This window comes from Nicotiana sylvestris, chromosome 6 (assembly GCF_000393655.2).
Source record: "Nicotiana sylvestris chromosome 6, ASM39365v2, whole genome shotgun sequence".
In the NCBI taxonomy this organism is placed as follows: domain Eukaryota; kingdom Viridiplantae; phylum Streptophyta; class Magnoliopsida; order Solanales; family Solanaceae; genus Nicotiana; species Nicotiana sylvestris.
In genome coordinates, this window is record NC_091062.1 from 133,744,311 (window position 1) to 133,755,559 (window position 11,249).

General features: G+C 41.7%; 1 pseudogene; it reads right to left on the reverse strand.

Moving 5' to 3' along the window:
* Positions 1–523: 523 nt before the first annotated feature.
* The window catches only part of LOC138871314 (protein Ycf2-like), an 18,259-nt pseudogene continuing 7,533 nt past the window's right edge, over positions 524–11,249 (reverse strand).

The following is an 11,249-nucleotide window of genomic DNA, read 5'->3' on the forward strand; positions in this document are numbered from 1 at the left end:
GCCCCTAAACTATAAGATAAGTAAGCCTCTCCAGACCATACAAGTGCGCGTCGAGCCCATGCGAAGGGTTTGGTTAAGATATGCCAGATTCCACCAAGTATACAAATGGAACCTAACCATACATGTCCTCCGATTATATCTTCTAAATCGTCCACACTAACAATCCATCCTTCCCCTCCAAAAGGGGATTTTAGTAAATAACCAAATATGATACTCGGGCTAAGGGTCAAGTTGGTAATTTTTCTTACATCTCCCCCTCCCGGAGCCCAGGTATCATATACGCCCCCAAAATAAAGAGCCTTGAATACTAGAAGAAAAGCACCTAGACCTAACAAGATTAAGTGAATACCTAAAATTGTGGTCATTTTATTTCGATCTTTCCAGACATAACCAAAGAAGGGAAAAGATTCTTCAAGTGTCTCAGGTCCCAGAAGTGCATGATAAATGCCGCCAAAGCCCAATACTGCAGAAGAAATTAAATGCTGTTCCACTTAATCCCTCTTTCATGGCCACATATCTTTCCGGCTAAGGAATGGGAAATCTTTCTCCTGTTACATGAATCCAATTTTCATTTCATCCGGGAAAAGCCATCTTTTTCTCAACAATGTCTTTGTCATTTGATCCAATAGCGTTCCGTTAGATAGGAACAGATTTGATAAATACTGATAACTCTCGGATAGAGTATTAGAACGGAAAGATCCATTAGATAATGAACTGTTGGTTCTAAGCCATCTCTGACGATTAATCAACAATTCGAAGTGCTTTTCTTGCGTATTCTTGATAAACCAGCGTTTATATATAGATGTAGGAGGGTCTGTTTGGGAAGTAAGAAGCCCCTTTGACATCTCTTCATCTGCAAATAATTCTCGATGTGAAAACACAGAGCCAGGGGGCTGATCTTTGAATAGGAAAAAGAGTGGATCTGCAGGGTCCCAAATGAATTGGCTTATTCGAAAAAGGCCTTGTTCTTTGGAAGATCTATCTCGTGTCTGGTACTGCATGGTTCCACTCTGCAAGAACTCCGAATCATTCTCTTGAAGCTCATCCTCTTCATCATAAATGATCCGCTTGCCCCGAAATGACCTGGACCAATAGGGAAATCCCAATTCATTGGGCCTTTCGATACAATCAAATAGAAAGCCCCAAGGGCGCCATATTCTAGGAGCCCAAACTATGTGATTGAATAAATCCTCCTGCGGGTCAAGGGCTCCTTCTCCCTCCCCTTCTTCAAACTCCGATTCATATTTTTCATAGAGAAATCTCTGATCAAGGATAGAACAAGAGCCGTTTTGCATCATATCTAAGGGATTCCTCGGTTCGGGCCGAAGAAGCAATGTCACTCGATCATTATCAAACTGACTGCAATCTTTTTCTGTCCGTGAAGATCCCACCAGAGCGCCTTCTACTTCTAATAGGCCATGAACTAGATCAGAATCATTCTCAACGAGTCCATAAGAAGTGATCCCATTTTTTTCATCGGGTCCGGATAAAGACCAAAGATCTTGAGCGACCGATCCGGCAGAACAACTCAAAAGATAAAGAAGTATCGTTAATCTCTTCATGCTCGTTCCAAGCTCGAAGTACCATTTGTACAAATAAGAATCCCCTTCGTTACATGATTTCTTCTTCATATAGATAGATATAGGATCTATGGGGCAATTACTTAGAAGTACATTTTGTGCTACAGCCCTTCCTATCTGATAGAAAAGGATCCCATGATCCTGAACCGATCTTACCTGGGATCGCAAATCCCAAGTTTGTCTATGAAGAGCGGATCTAATTGTATTAGTGTCTATAATTGATTTCTTCTGTGTAATACTAATCGATAGGACCTCATTGGTAAGTGCTACAAGATCTCGTGCATTGGAACCCATGGTTATGGACCCGAATCCGTTAGTATGGAACATTTTCTTTTCCAAGTGAAATCCCCTAGTATATGAAAGAGTGAAAAAGTGCTTTCGTTGTTGTGGAAGAAGAAGCCTTCGTATCTTAATGCACGTATTTAATTTATTCGGAGCTATTAGAGCGGGATCCACTTTTTGGGGAATATGAGTCGAAGCAATAACAAGAATATTTCTAGTAGAACATCTTTCACAATCCCTGGAGAGATGGTTCACTAATAGACCGAGGGCTAAGTCATTCGACTCATTCACATCCAGATCATGAATGTTTGGAATCCATATTATGCAAGGAGACATTGCTTTTGCTAATTCGAATTGAAGGGTGATATAAAATCGGTCTATTTCTGGCATCATATCCATAGTTAGCCCATTCATCCTAGTTAGCAGTTTCAGCTCCGTATCAAGGTCACGATCGATATCGTCACTAGCATCAAGATTGTCACTATCATCAATATCGATCTCATCAAGAAGAAAACCTTTAGGCTTGTTATCCAGGAACTTGTTCAGAAATACTGTAATGAAAGGAACATAGGAGTTTGTCGCTAGGTATTTGACCAAATAGGATCATCCAGTTCCTATAGAACCTATCACTAAAATACCCCTAGAGGTGGATAAGGCTAAGCGGAACGAAAAGGGTTTTCCAAGAGATGGGAAATGAAAACTATTTTCCCCACACGAAGTTTGTTAATATGTGATTGTCTGATAATGAGCAAGGAATATCCATCTTTCTGCTAAACAAGATGGATTGAACTCATAATTCATTATATGCTTTTTATGAATGTCAACTAAGTATCGTAAGTAAATTGCTCCCAGTTGTTCAATTATTTGATAACCAGAGTCGCTCTTTGATAAACGATCACTATGAGTCAGACTCAATAGAATTTGATCAATCCTATGTTTTGTCGTCAAGGTGGAGAACTGAACCAAGAATTATCTTTCTTCATCATCAATCGAATCATTGTTCACGACCCAGGATTCTATTTTATCATCAATCCAATCCCCGTTCACGTTTTTTCTTTTTCTTATAAATGAATATATCTTTTTACTTGTATGACTTAGATGTCTCGTATTTCTCAAAAAAGTGATTCGATTAATGAGATTTGGTATGAGATCGATGATCTCGATGAGATTGATATTCCAATCTTTCTTCTTAGAACGTATTGATTTGACCCCATAAGCGGGACCAATCATGTTGCTGCCAGAAGCAGAACCCCGTATTTCTTCTAGAGAATGTCGTGACCCAATTCCCGAACCCGATCGTGATGGCGCCTTTCGTGAAGACAAGGCCAGCCAAACAAAACAGAACACCTCTTTTAAATAGTTAAATATCATAAATAGTTCTAAAGCATGATATAATATCCATAAATTGCGGAATTAACGATAACAACAGTAGAAAACATCCCGACACAGCCCAAACCGGGGTGTCACAAGTCTTGAGCAACTAAGAAATCCAGATACAAGTCTACTAAACACTAAATCTGATACAATAGTTCTAACAAACATGAAAATGATAAGATAAGGGAGGCACAGGACTGCGAACGCCAACAGCTACCTCGTAGTCTCCGAATCACTGCCTGAACTAGGAGAATCAGCACTCAGGAGCGGACTCTGCGATGCCTGAATCTGCACACATGGTGTAGGGAGTAATGTGAGTACTCCGACTCAGTGAGTAATAATTATAAATAATGGCTGAAAGTATGAAAACATGTAAAGGCACAAAGCAATTCCATATCAAGTAGTAAAATCACTTAAAGCAGTAAATCAGTGAAGAAATCAAATGATATTCCTTATTAAAACAAGTAAAATAGGTAATTTAACAGGTAAATAACAAGTAAAAATCCGCCCCTCGGTAACAGTATCAATCGCTCAGAACAATATCAGCCCTTCGGGCTCACTCTCAATACAGTATCAGCCCCTCGGGAATAGGATCAATCACTCAAAATAGTATCAGCCCCTCGGGCTCACTCTCAGATCATAATGGGTACCCGCGCTCACTGTGGGTGTGCAGACTCTGGATTGGGCCATTACGGCCCAAGCGCTATATCAAGCCACCTCGTGGCATCATCACTCGGCACTCGGCCTCACATCACTCGACACTCGGCCTCACATCACTCAAGCCACCTCGTGTCATATAAAGTATCTCAGGCCCTCGGCCTCATATGACTCAGCATATCCTCACATATGGCCCTCGGCCTCACTCAGTCCAAAAATCATCACGATCCCCTTGGGCATTAGTAAAAATCTAAGTAAAAGTAGCTGAGTTTGTAAAACAGTAGATATCAACAGGACTGAGTTCAAATAATAAGTCAAGCAGTGAGGAAACAGAAATAGTTGGCACGAAGCCCAAATATGGCAATCAGCCCAAATCATGATGATAACAAATGAATTTCAGTCAAATACGCGGTAAAATCATCGATCGGGACGGACCAAGTCACAATCCCCAGTAGTAAAAGACCCCACGCTCATCATCCAGCACGTATCTTGCCTCAATATAGCACTACAATGTGCAATCCGGGGTTTCAAACCCTCAGGACATCATTTACAACTATTACTCACCTCAAACTGGCTAAATCTCTAGCTCGCAACGCCTTTGTCCCTCAAATCGGCCTCCACGAGCATCGAATCTATCCAAAATCAGAACGAATACATCACAATATGCTAAGGGAACAAAGCCCAAGCGAAAACATTCGAAAAATATCAAAAATCCCGAAATTAGCAAAACCTGAGCCCCGGGCCCACGTCTCGGAATCGGGTAAAATTTATATTTTCAGAATCCTCATACCCTCATGAGTCTAACCATACCAAAATTATCCAATTCCGATACCATTTGGTCCTTCAAATCATCATCTTACATTTTTGAAGGTTTCACAATTTTCTTCCCAAATTCCATCCCAAATCACGAATTAAATGATGAATTCAGTGATAGATTCATGCATTCTAGCCAAATCTGAGTTAAAATCACTTACCCCGATGAATTTCTTGAAAAACCTTCGAAAAATCCGAGCTCTCTAGGTCAAAATATTAAATAAAATCCAAAACCTCGTATTTATAGAGTACCCCTCAGATTTCAGCCTCCGCGGTCCGCACAAGCCAGTGCGGTCCACACAAAAACAACAGCGGCCGCATAGACCTTCCTCTGCAGTGACAGGCCTTAGTATTTTGGCCATAACTTTTTCTAAAGATGTCCAAATTGCGATATCTTTACCTTTTTGGATCAGACCCTAGGTTACCTTTTTGGAAACTTGACAAGTTGGTATCAGAGCCTAGGTTACATAGGTCTCACGAGTCATGACCAGGTTTAGTAGAGTCTCGCGGATCGGTACGGAGACGTCTGTATTTATCCTCGAGAGGCTGCAGAACCTTTAGGAAAACTTCACATTTTTGAATTCTAATCGTGCGTCCTTGATTCAGCTTGAAAAGTAACTCTTGAATTCCTTCCACGTATTCATATGCGCGCATGAGCGCTCAGTATCAGATGTGCCTCGATGGCTTGTGATTCCTTTATCGAGGGGCGATATGTGATCTCTGTGAGTTGATGTTGGGCCAGTCTGGAGGACTTGAGGCCGGATCTTTGCCTGTAACTTGAGCACCGAGGTGCTGATTATGTGAGCAAGTATTTTTGAACGTATATGTTTTGTATTGTCCCTACTAGTGGAAGTGATGGCTGGATAACTTTGTGATGAGTATGTTGGTACTACGAGGTGTATCCACACGATTTGGAAGCGATGAGAAGGTCTGCTAGAGGATAGAAGAACTATTAGGTGCTTGAATTCCATCTTGATTCGAGGTATAGCCCCGAGTTATGGGCATGTGAAGGATCTTTTCATGTTTCCCAATTGTGAGTGAAGTAAATTTCATGTTGCGGTATCAGTTCAGACTCAGTGACTGTGTACAGTTTATGACGGTGGAAGGTATACAAAAATGTTAGTTAGAGGCAAAACAGGTAGGTTGTCTCCTGCAAAATGTTCTGAGGTGGTACGATCCTTAGGTGTTTGTTAGAAGATCTCATTTGCAAGTGAAGGATATGTGTTGCAATTTAAATTGGGTTTCTTAGAGAGTGGGAGTAACTGTTGCGAGAGTGGAATGCGAGATTTACAGAAGAGTTAAAATTCTAGATGATCTATGTTTTCACAAGCTTATAAAAGATTTGAGTTTAATCTCACTATGGTATCATGGCATCAATAGAGTATAATCGTTATGAGTTATTAAGTGTGTGATGATCTATGGCTTCGAGCCAAGTGGGGGAGCCTGCTATTGATTAGGCGATTGCACGGTTAGGTGCTATGTTGGTTCCAGTTTGAGGCATGCTGGTGAACCAGTTATGGCTTGCGGAAATTGAGACCGAGGATGGCTCGAGTAAAGGAAAATTTTTACGAAGATTATATTATGCTTCATAGGTGTGTGAGAATCATGGGATGTCTTGAGTTTTTATTGGCGAGAATGCTCGGTGCATAGAGCAGGAAGCTACTTGGTTGTATTGGGATGAGGTTACATTTTGCGGTGTCGGAGTGGCAATGATCATGGGTTGTTCGGTTCATTTGATCAGACTAATTGCACTTGAATAGATTGAATAACTCTCGAGAATGGTTCTAATGTGCTCAAGGTTCTACATGTAGCAATTGGGTATTTTAAAGTTGTATATGTGGTTAGGAACTGAGTTTTCATTTGGAAGATGTCAAGACTTATGGTACGTTCTACATTAACTATGAGATTCTATATATTAGTATTAGGAAGGTAATGGTTCCAGATTCGCAGGAACTCCCTTCGGGGTAGGTATTTTGAACGTGGTGCTTTTGAAAACATTGAAGAGAGTACTCAGCGGCTTATAAGCCTTAGACAATGTGGTTTCATGCTTGGGTCTCGCGTGGTGAGTCTGGGTTGAGGAATTGTGGCGTTGTAGCAAGAAGAAGTGTCAAGCTAATGGTAGATCAGAGGGAAACTCGAATAGATGGGATAGCGTGGTAGTAGGCCAGATCGGTATGGTAAGGATATGATTAGTTCCTTGGGTGTTTTCGAGGTAACGAGTCTCTGCAGGTGTTTCGCGGCAATTCTTTTGGATTTTAGTGACATGCGTAGCTCGGTTGAGTTAGAAGGATTCGGTCCTAATGAGTTAGTGTTGTGCAAAAGGAATTCGGGGAGTTCTACATGGTTTCCACCACAGTTAGAGAGGTATATTTTTCCTATTAGAGTGGGTAGCATGGGATGTATAGTGGTTCTCTTCTAGATGGGATCAATGGGGAGTTCTTGGCTAGTGGAATGCATAGTTGCTTGTGGTTCGAAAAGGATATGAAGTTCTCATGGTTATCCTAGGATGGTATGGGTTATGCGGTATGTTGTGAAGGATTGAGAATCGCGTGTGTAAGGTTGTGGTTCGGATCTGAAGGCAAGGTCACAACTCTTAGGTGGCGGGCAGTTTTAGATAATTAAAGGAACGAGCTTCAGATAATTAGAGAAAGGGTCTTCGGATGATTAAGGAAATGGTATTGCTAATTTGGGGTGATTTGACGAGGGCATATGTTTTAGAAAGGGCAATGTGATTAACTTGATGATACTTCGGTAGTATTGCGGCATTTTCTTGTTAAATCGACTATTGATATTCGAGTTTGCTTGGTGGCATAGAGGAATTCTAGATTTTCTCTCGTGGAATGATTGGGTATTTGAGGTGTGGTATGTATTCGGACGGCGAAATTGGAACTAGATATGTTGATTCATGGGCCATATGGAGTTGGAGATGGGAAGTTCTCATATTCAGGCTATATGGTGGTTGTGAGTCGTGTGTATCGGCACTGTTTAGTGACTATCGGGATTTGGAGACCCGAGCGGATCTTTTGTTGCTTGGTATGTTAGATTTTGGATGTGATATTGGGTTCAGACTGGTTGTCTTTGTATTGTATCATTCTGGACTATTGCACTAAGGTGACGTTGTTGGCTATGCCGAAAATGCCACGGATTGAGTGGTGAGGTCCGTAGGATTATGCCCTAGTGGAGTAGTTTTATATTTCGAAGGCCCAGCGGACGGTTGGGAAGGTTGTCTTTCTTATTTGGGCTTTCGTGATGGATGTCAGTATAGAGGCTCCTACCATTGATTTAGTTCCGATGGTGAGGGAATTTTCGGATATGTTTCTTGTGGCTGGGCATGTCGTCGGGCAAGGTTGTTGATTTCGGTATTGATTTGATGTCGGACACTGTATCGTATGGCACCGACAGAGTTAAAGGAGTTGAAGAGCAACTCCGGGATTTTTGTGATAAGGAGCTCGTTGGCAGACCAATGTGGATGCGTGTTCTAATTTGAGCCAGCTTGGTTGGCTCCGAATTATACTGTGAGGGGTGTGTTGATTCGATTGTTAGTGAGCTTATTAGTAATATGGGGAGATCCATGAGTTACCTTTCTGTGTTGAGAAATGTTATGATTTGTTGGTTATAGGTACATATGGTGCGGTTCTATTGGGGTTTCATAGTGGAAGTCGAGCGGGAAGAGTGATTGGGCATATCGGTTATATCCTTTCGGGTTATTGTGTTATATGTTATTTGTTTCACCGTGGGTATGATGATTTGCTTCGGTTCCAGACATCGAATTGTGCGTGGTTGTCGATTTCGAGCATAGTGACTTAAGGTGGTTCATGTGGAGCAGTGTTGGATAGAATCGCACATCGCAACAAAGTTATGTGGAGGTATGACCTTGCGGGTTAGATTCGTGTGTTCTGTTCCTATGATGTGAGACGGGTTCTCAACCTTGTGTTGTGGTGGTACCGGTGAACTCGTGGTACAACTCTTTCATTTGAGTCATTTTCATGATTTGAGTATGTTCGGACTGTTGCGTAGTGGTGCATGTATTGTGCAAGTTATGGCTTAGGCATGTATGGATGTGTCATGTCACCAGAGTAATGTGTTGGATTAGAGGAGATCGTTGGGGATCATTAATAAATACGAACGGATGCGATTTTAGCATGTTGGAAGGATAGTATCGAGCTTCGGTTCGGAAATTTGCTGTGGTATTTGCTAAGGAAGAAGTGGCTTCACGAATGGTTGATCTGGGAAATGGTTATGGCTTTCCGCGTGTCTTAGTGATCATTGGCAGTATATAAAAGTGCTGAATGAGATTTTAGTTGATAAGAGATTTTCTACTGGTATTCGGTTGTTGTGGGCAACTGCTATGAATAGAAGTTATCGATACAAGCGTTTGAGTTATGTGGTTTATCATGAAACGGCATCCGAGGGTGTAGGTATGGTTGGTTACAGCTGGTTCGGGCTTATTCACAGTATAAATGTGAAATTCTGATCGTGTCGATGATTTTAGAAGTGGAAATGTGGTTATATGGTTTAAGGGCTAGATTGGGTTGTGAAATTTCAGCTACAATGTGTTATTGGACCTATATGAGATAGGGTGATGTGGGATCACCCCGGATATATGCAAGGTAAGGTTATTCAGCAATTGGTTGGCTTTTAGAACAACTCTGGACATGTTCGAGGACGAACGTATGTTTAAGTGGGGGAGGATGTAACGACCCGACCGTTCGTTTTGAGCTTTTGCATTTTGCTCGCCAGTTTCGGGCATGACTTGCACCGTGTAATGTATTATGACTTATGTAAATCGTTGGTTTTGGTTTTCAGGGTAATCGGAATGAAATTTGGAAGAAAACAGTTCTCAGTTGAAGCTTGAAATTCGAAAGGTTTGACCAAGATTTGACTTGTTTGTATATGATCTCGGATCGGAATTTTTATGGTTGGGTTAGCTCCGTTAGGTGATTTGGGACTTAGGAGCGTGATCGGAATGCATTTTGGAGGTCCATGGAAAGTATAGGCTTGAATTGGTGAAATTGAGATTTCAGCGTTTCCGGTTGATAGGCGAGATTCTGATATAGGGGTCGGAATGGAATTCCGAGAGTTGCAGTAGCTTTGTTGTGTCATTTGGCATGTGTGTGCAAAATTTCAGGTCATTTGGACGAGATTTGAAAATTTTTTGATCGAAAGCATAATTTAAGAGTTCTTGGAGTTCGTAGGCTTGAGTCCTATGTTAAATGGGTGATTTGATGTTGTTGTAAGCGTTCCGAAGTGTTGAACAAGTTTGAACGATGTCATGGGATGTGTTGATACAATTAGTTTGAAGTTTCAGGGGTTCCGGGATGTTTTAGGCCGAAAATCATAGCTGTAGCAGGTCCAGGAGGGTTGCAGGCCTCGGAAACCACCCGCGCGGTCCGCACAAAAAGAAGTTCAGCCGCGGTATGTGCTGTGCGGACCGCACAAAAAGAAGTGAGGTCGGGGTAGGTGTCATGCGTACTGCACAAATGGTGTGCGACCGCGGTGGGGAACGATTCGCTGGTCCTATTTCGGAAGCTCATATCTTTTGATATACAAAGAATTTCAAGATGATTCAAAACTAAAGTTGTAGCCCTTCGTGTCTAGTTTACATAAAGATAAAGATATTTCAATTTTGACATCTGTAGAAAAAAGTTATGGCCAAAATACTAAGGCCTATCACTGTAGAGGAAGGCATGTGCGGCCGCGGTTGTTTTTGCGCGGACCGCACTGGCTTGTGCGGACCGCGGTCGATTTGGTTTCCGAGGCCTGCAACCCTCCTAGACCTGCTACAATAATGATTTTCGGCCTAAAACATCCCGGAACCTACCCGGGACCCCTGAAACTTCAAACTAATTGTACCAACACATCCCATGACATCGTTCAAACTTGTTCAACACTTCAGAACGCTTACAACAACATCAAATCACCCATTTAACATAGGATTCAAGCCTACGAACTCCAAGAACTCTTAAATTATGCTTTCGATCAAAAGTCTTTCAAATCTCGTCCAAATGACCTGAAATTTTGCACACACATGCCAAATGACACAACGAAGCTACTGCAACTCTCGGAATTCCATTCCGACCCCTATATCAGAATCTCGCCTATCAACCGAAAATGTCGAAATCTCACTTTCGCCAATTCAAGCCTAAACCTTCCACGGACCTCCAAAATGCATTCCGATCACGCTTCTAAGTCACAAATCACCTAATGGAGCTAACCCAACCATAAAAATTTTGATCCGAGATCATATACAAATAAGTCAAATCTTGGTCAAACCTTTCGAATTTCAAGCTTCAACTGAGAACTGTTTTCTTCAAAATTTCATTCTGATTACCCTGAAAACCAAAACCAATGATTTACATAAGTCATAATACATCACACGGGGCAAGTCATGCCCGAAAACTGGCGAGCGAAATGAAAAAGCTCAAAACGACCGGTCGGGTCGTCACAGAGAATCTCCTAATTGTTCCAGAGCAACTAGAAAGAGATTCTTTAACCAGAAAGAATTCGGTTTAGATGTAGGATACCTCTTACTTCAACTATTGA